Raw genomic sequence first — 7,936 nt, 5'->3', positions numbered from 1 at the left:
GGACAGTCACAAATGCAAGCCTTGTAAATTGCTTCTCCTGCCGAGCATACAACAAAGTATCCCGTTCATCTATGTCTTCCACCAACTTTTCTTTGGCTGTCTTCTGTGCGTTAAAAAAATGCTTCAATGACCTGCTTTCTTACTTTTATTTTTTTTAATTGCTAACCTTTTCCCAGTGGATAGATAGAGTGCTGGGCCCAGAGTCAGGAAGACCTGAGTTCAAAGCTAGCCTTAGAAACTTATTAACTGTGTGGTGCTGAGCATGTCACTTAACTTCAAAATCCAAGAAAGGGGTCAGTAAACTCCACGCCCTCATGACTATAACTGTCACATGGTTCTGGATGGGTGTGCTTTATTCAGAAGAAACAACAGAGGTAAAAGGGACATGGGGTAGCATTTCTGAAGATACACTGGTGAGAAAAGCCAACCAACAGGGGGGGAGCATGACTGAGAGTAGTTTGGTGGAGGTAAAGGACAGGGAAAAGAACTCATTTGGTTATTGGATTGTGCTATAGACCACCTGTTGCTTGTCCCTCATTCTTAAAGAGGACCATGACATCAGGGAGGTGCTGTCTTGCAAGTGGATTGGATTGAAGTGAGGGAGGGCTGTGCAAGGTCACCAGCCTCACTTTCTCCTCTGGAGACATCTGGAGGCCAGTGGCCAGACATAGATCAGGCCGAATGGAGATGGCCCAGGATGCAGTGGGAGACCTTGACCCTTTAAACTAAGGTCTTTCCAGGTTCTCACTTGAAGTGAGGCAATGCCTATTCAGTGGCAGTGCATATTCATTCTTTAAGAAGGGGAGGAAGGCCCATCAAAGGAGACAGAAGAAAAGCAGTTAGACAGGTAGTAGAACCAAAAACCTAGAGAGGAAAGAGAATCCAAGAGAAGGTGATTTCAGAGCAGATGCAGAGAGATCAAGAAGAATGAAGATTGGGAAAAGGCCACTGGGTTTGCCAATGAAGAGATCATTGGTAACTTTAGTGGAATGATGAGGCCAGAAGCCACCATGAAGAGGGTTTATAAAACAGGAAGTGGCAGTACATAGTGTAGATGAGTGTAGCCAAAAGAGAGAAGAGAGGGATGGATGGATGGATCTGAGGATGGAGAACACATGGCTGTGTTGGTAGGCAGTACGGAAGAAGCTGGGAGTTGGGGAGAGATTGAAGATAAGTGAGAGAGTGGGCATGACAGAAGGCTTCATAGGATGGAGAAAGCAAGGCAGGGGAGATTCATCCATATGGAGGGATTTGTTTGCCTTGGCCAGGAGAAGGGCTGCTTCTCTTGTGATGCAAGGTGAAGAAGGAGGTAGTGGAGGAAGGAATCTGAGATGAGGTGAAGAATACAGGAGAAGAGGGACCTCTTAGCAAATGACTGCAATATTTTGAGTTAGCTGACCCACAAGCCTACAACAACTTGGCAGAGCAAAATTCTACCTTAGAAAGAGTCTGGTGGGGGTGGCTAGGTGGCACAGTGAATAAAGTGCCAGCCCTGGAGTCAGGAGGACCTGAGTTCAAATCCAACCTCAGATACTTAACACACAAAAAAAACTAGCTGTGTAACCTTAGGCAGGTCACTTAAGCCCAAATTGCCCTACCTTCCCCCCTCCAAAAAAAAGAAAAGAAAGAAAGAGTCGGTGGGGTGGGGTGAGGGGAATAAACATTTATCAAGTTCCTACAATGTGCCAGGCACTGTAAGTACTTTGCAAATTTGACCCCCTCACAACAGCCCTGTGAGGCAAGTGCTATTATTATCCCTATTTTACAGTTCAGGAAACTGAGGCAGACAGAAGTTAAATGACTTGCCCAGGGCCATACAGCTAGTCAGTATCTGAGTCTAAATTTGAACTCAGATCCTCTTGATTTCAGGCCCAGGGTTCTCTGTTCACTGCATCACCTAGCTGTCCTTTGAGGCTTTCTTCCACCAAATTTCTCATCTGCATGTGTTTAATCAGACAAGGTTCCTTGATAAATGCAACTATAGAGGTTAAGAAGAAGATTAATCAGAGGATTTGATGACCTGAATATTAATGTCCAATGAGGCATCAGATTGATAATCAATGAGGATTTTTTTCCGGATGAGCTCCCCAACTGCTAATATCTTTCCCCCCTCCCCACAAAAATGGCCTTGAGTTTACTTTGCATAGGTTTTATGTACATTTCTTGGTGTACATGTTGTGGCCCCAATAGAAGAGAAGATTCCTGAGCCCAGCTTTAATAAGTGCTCATCAATCGATCAATAGATCACTGAAATCTAGACAGCCTTTTTGCCATTCGGAAGAATGCATGGTTTACCCTAGACACAGCAGGGAGCTGAAGAGTAGCTGAGTGATATGGACAGGCTCCTCCTTCAGGGACATCATCTTGGGAGCCATATGAGGGGGAGATCAGAGAAGTGAGAGATTGGAAGCTGCTCACCCAGCTGAAAAAACATGAGGCATATCCAAGGAAGGAGATGTTAGTTTGATGTAAGGAAACGCCATGGAACTGAGGAATGGCCTACGCTGGGAAGAGCTCTGCAAGTCCAGGCCAGCTGCCCCCTGGCTGGGGATGAAGTTGTGGGCCTCTTTGTGGGTTGGGCTCCACGGGCACTAAGCTCCCTTCCCAGGCTGTGTTGTTCCCCAGTAATTTTCCCTAAATACCAGACTCAGCTGTTTACATATTGGTCTTTTGGGGGTGATATTGACTGTGTAAATGAAATGGTTTTCTTTTGTCTCATTTTCAAGGATGTGCTATGGTTTACTGGCATTTTTTCTTCTTGGCTGCATAAAGTCTTTTGAGGAGGATTTACTTTTTCTTAATTCTTCTTCCTTCTTTCCTTCCTTCTTCCTCTTTTTTCCTTTCCCTTCCCTTCTTTCCTTCCTTTCTTCCTCCCCTTTTTCCTACTTTCCTCCCCTTTTTCCTTCTTGCTTCCACCTTCCCTTTTTCTTCCTTCCTCTCCTTCTTTCCTTTCTTCCTTCCCTTCTTTCCTCCCTTCCTTCCTCCCTTTATTTCCTTCCTTCCTTCCTTCTTCCCTTTCTTTCAAGCTAGGTGACCTATTCAATAGAGTTTTGGCCCTGAAGTCAGGAAGACCTGAGTTCAAACTTGGCCTCAGACACTTACTAGCTGTGTGACCCTGGGCAAATCCCTTCCCCTCTGTTTGTCCCAGTCTCCTTATCTAAGGAATGGAGATATTAGCACCTAGCTCCCAGAGGATCAAATGAGATAATAATTTGCAAGGGCTTAGCACAGTGTCTGGCACATTAATGCTTTCATAAAGCTTAAGAAGTGCTTCTTTCCTTCCTTCCCTTCTCTCTTTCAGCACATTGGCAGAGGTGGGACTCCTGGTTCTGTCAGGGCTCTGACCAGTGTGTCACACAGCCTCACCCCACCCTTGGGTAGATTGGGCCAAGAAATAGGAAGGCACCAATTTGAATCCTACCTCTTCCAGTTATTAGCCTCCTGGCATTGAAAACTAGAAGCTCTGGGTCTTCTCTTTTCTTCAGGGCCATGTTTGGCCATTACAATCACCCAGCATTCCATTCTTGTGTTTTTCTTTTATTTTATCCTCTTGCTTCTGCTTACATCCCCTTGCATCAGCTCATGCAAGTCTTCCTCAGCCTCTTAGCAACCTTTCTATTCATGTTTCTTACAGTGGCACGTTGATCCACCATTACATTCCTCGGCTGCAAAGGGTGTTGCCTCCTGCAGGGTTGAGGGAGGTCATGGAGTAGTTGCAGCTGTCCCATAGAGGGAGCACTATCTTGGGAAGCTAGAGAGCCTTAGGCCTGGGCTGCCTCCTGGTATCGCCTTGCCCCAGCCCCAGCCCCAGCTCCACCCTCAGACCCTGGAGAGCAGCTGAAGAGTGAGCTTCAAGCAGTCAGCGTCATTCAAACTCTATCAGTTGGTCCACGAGCATCCAAACCCCTGAGTCTGAGACTGCTCACCTCTCCACCATGGATCTCACAAGGCATCTCTCCTCCATAGACCTACATCTGAAGAGCACCTGAAACCTGTGAGTTTCTGTCTTTCCATCTTTCTCTCTCTCTGTCCCCACCTTCCCCTCTGACACAAGGTCCCCTGGGGCTCCTCCTCCCAGACTGACCTTGGTCATTTTCCCAGATCAAAATCCCAAAAGGCATATCCTCCACAGACTCACATTCAAAGTGAAAGCACCTGTGGCCTGTGAGTTCCTCTCTCCATCTCTTTTTTTCTTTTGTATCTGCCTTCTCCCGTAAACCAAGATTCCCAAATATCTTCCCCTAGACTGACCTTGGCCATTTTCCCTTGGCCCAAGTTCCTGAAATACATCTCCACAGATCCCCATCCCATGTAGGAGCACCTGTGGTCTATGTGCTGTCCATCTATCTGTCTCTCTGTTCCTGCCTTCTCCCCTAGACTGAGATCTCAAGACATCTTTTCACAGACTGACCTTGGCCATTCTCCTCATTCCCAGATCCCAAAGGCATCTCCACCCAAACTGTCCTTAGTAATTATTCCCAGACCCAGGTCCTCAAAGACATCTCCTTCTTATACCCTATGGTGCAACCATGCTGGCATCCCCAGGATGGCTGCTAGCACAGGTCCTTAGATCTGCTTTACTAGGAAACCTAGCTGCTCAAGGGGTTAACAATCTTTCTTAATGATATTCACTAGTTTAGGGGAAAGGTCAGCACCCTGAACTTCAGAGAAAATACAAGCAGAGAAAAAAAGACCAAAAGACAGGGCTCTGACTGCCTGAATCAACTATACACTTTACATACATCCCTGGATGGAGAGAGCCTTTACATCTGAGCAGTCGGGAAGCTCGAACATACGGCCACTCGGAATCTCACCTGGGAATCACAAGATCCTTCTCATGAGCGAGCCCCAAAGCAAAATACCAACTCAGAGTGTGTATACACTTCTTAGAGTCAAAGGGCATCCCAACCCTCCTGACTCAGGGCCTAATTAGAAATGAGCAAAAGGTGGGGCAGCCAGGTGGCTCGGCTCCAGTGTTGGGATGACCTGGGGATATAATCCGGGCTCAGATACTTAGCACCACACCCAGAAATAACTGGCCATGTAACCTTGAGCAAGTTACTTAACCCAAATTGCTTAAAAAAAAAAGAAATGAGCAAAAGGTGTGAAAGCCTCCGCATAAGCAAGCCTCCCTTAATGGGCTCCACGTGAGACCTAGTAATGGGTGGGGAAGATCTTAAATCCCATGAACATAATAGACCTATATCCAAAGCAAGAGTACCTGTCGCCTATTAGTGTCTGTTATTGGTCTCTCCCTGTCTTTTCCAAGGCAGGGCTAATGAAATGATCAAGATCCCTGAGATCTCCCCCAAGGCTGACCTTGGCCAGCCTAACCCTAGCCTAAATTCTCCAGACCAAAATCATTCAAAACATCTCCTCCTGTAGTATGCAAGTGCCTGTCTGTCCCCAGAACCAGGATCCTATAAATCTCCCCACTCTCCCCAGAACAAGATCTCTTCTCTGAGTGATGGTAGCTATTCTTTCCAGATCAAAATCTCAAAAGGCATCTCTTCCACAGATCCACATTCAAAGGAAGAGGATCTTCAGCGAGGGAGCCCCCATCTGTCTGTTGTCTCTATGTCCTTGCCTTCTTCCTTGGATACCAAATATATATATAGATACCAAAGGAATATCCTCCCAGATTGACCTTAGCCACTTTCTCCAAGACTAAAATACTAAAAGGAATCTCCTCTGCAGATTCCACATCCTCAGTGGGAACCTATGAGTACCTAACTCTCTTGGTCCCTGCCTTCTTCCATTGACCTAAACCAGGGGTGGGGAACCTGTGGCTTTCTGGGTCTTTGGGTACAGCCTTCTGACTGAGTCCAAGTTTGACAGAACAAATCCTTTTATTAAGGGAATTTGTTCTGTGAAGTTTGGATTCAGGCAAAGGGCTGCCCTTGAGGACCTAGAGGGGGATTTGTTCTGTGAAGTTTGGATTCAGGCAAAGGGCCGCCCTTGAGGACCTAGAGGGCTACGTGTGGCCTCAAGGCCACAGGTTCCCCACTCATGAACCCTAAAGATCACAGACTGACCTTAGCCATTCTTTTTAGGACCAAGAACCCCAAAAGCATCTTCACTGATGATTCATATCCACATCAGTCAACTGTGGGTGTCTGAGAGATCCAGAAAGGGATTGACAGGCACAGTCTGTGCCTAAGCTGACTTTACTAAAGGTTGTGTCTCACCCCAACCAGATCCAAGGTGAGACCCCAGCAGAACCTAGAAAAGCTGACTAGAGCAGAAGCCAAAATGAGCTGGAGGCTGATGCCATCCAGTGCTGCAGAGTCCTCTCCTAGCAAGCATGGAGACCGCTACATTCCCTCCTGAGCTGGAGCTAAGTGGAGTCTGCACTTCCATAGCATAGATGACCCTGAAAAATCCCCCAGGCAGAAACAGAGAGAAGATCCTTGGGGCAATGGTAAAGATGACCCAGTCTACTCTACCTTTTTGAAGAATGAGCTGCTGGAAGCTAAGATCCAGACAGTCCAGCATCCAAAAGCAGAGGCCCAAACACCTGGCACACTGAAGAAGAATCTCTTCACACACTCCCCCAGCACTAAGCGCTGGAAACCTGATGATGGCAGCGAAATCACTCCGTATGCCTTATCCCCCATCAGCCACAAGAGCCAGACTACTTCTATCACAACGGAAACCCACTAAGAAAATTCCTCAAATGCCATTCAAAATCCTTGAGGCCTCAGGACTCCGCGATGACTTTTACCTGAACCTGTTAGATTGGTCTTCTCTCAACATTGTTGCTGTTGGACTGAGCACTTGTGTTTATCTGTGGAGTGCATATACATCCCAAGTGACCAGGCTCTTTGACCTGTGTGACGAAAGAGATTCTGTAACCTCTGTGGGCTGGTATGAAAGAGGGAACTTGTTAGCAGTTGGCACACAGAGAGGATTTGTGCAGATCTGGGATGTAGATGCTGAGAAGAAAGTGTCCACGATGGAGGGTCACAAAGCTAGAGTTGGTGCATTGGCCTGGTATGCAGACCAGATTTCTTCTGGGAGCAGAGACACACGGATCCTCCAGAGAGATATCCGGGCATGCCCCCTGCAGTCTCAGCGCTGGCTGCAAGGTCACAAGCAGGAGGTGTGTGGGCTGAGATGGTCCACAGATCATCAGCTCTTGGCCTCAGGTGGAAATGACAACAAGCTTCTGGTCTGGAACCATTCCAATTTCAGGCCTGTCCAACAGTACACCAATGATAAGGCAGCCGTGAAAGCCATCGCATGGTCTCCCCACCAGCACAGCCTGTTAGCATCGGGTGGTGGTTCAGCTGACCGCTACATCTGATTCTGGAATACACTGACAGGGCAGCCCCTACAGCGCATCAATACCGGTTCCCAAGTGTGCAATCTGGCCTGGTCCAGACATGACAATGAGCTAGTCAGCACTCATGGATACGCAGAAAACCAGATTGCCATCTGGAAATACCCCTCCTTGACCCAAGTAGCCAAACTCACAGGCCATTTATACAGAGTTCTGTATCTGGCAGTGTCTCCTGATGGATAGGCCATAGTTACAGGGGCTGGAGATAAGAGTCTGAGGTTTTGGAATGTTTTTCATAAAGCCCGTGCACAAAAGGAATCTGGATCTGTCCTCAGTCTTTTCATTAGAATCCGGTAACTTCTCAACCCCACACACCAGGACCACACTACATCCACTCAAAGAAAAATCACTGTCCCTCATCAGTCTGCATAGAACCTCAGTGATCAGCTGAAAGAGAAAAGAAGTGGGGTGGGCAGGTGGACCTGGAGAAACCTTCAAGATTACTGCTAATTAGCAGATTCTAGATGTTGTTGAATAGTATCTAGGGACGGCACACTGTTGAAGGGAACCACTTCGAATTCATGAGCCTGTTCTTTAGGAAGGACAGAGGAGAACCAAACTGGATGGAACTTCATTCACATTCTGGATAAGACT

The 7,936-nt window shown here is 47.1% G+C and overlaps 1 pseudogene; it reads left to right on the top strand.

Annotated features, from left to right (window-relative positions):
- Nucleotides 1-6,252: 6,252 nt before the first annotated feature.
- On the top strand, nucleotides 6,253-7,639 carry LOC138177304 (fizzy-related protein homolog pseudogene; annotated as a pseudogene).
- The last annotated feature ends 297 nt before the right edge of the window (nucleotides 7,640-7,936 follow it).

The sequence above is a fragment of the Petaurus breviceps genome, unplaced genomic scaffold, assembly GCF_028583685.1.
Source record: "Petaurus breviceps papuanus isolate PSGF00001 unplaced genomic scaffold, PetGlider_PUasm1.0 90386, whole genome shotgun sequence".
NCBI classification, from domain to species: domain Eukaryota; kingdom Metazoa; phylum Chordata; class Mammalia; order Diprotodontia; family Petauridae; genus Petaurus; species Petaurus breviceps.
The sequence above is the reverse complement of the archived record's forward strand: the minus strand, read 5'-3'. Positions and strand labels throughout refer to the sequence as shown.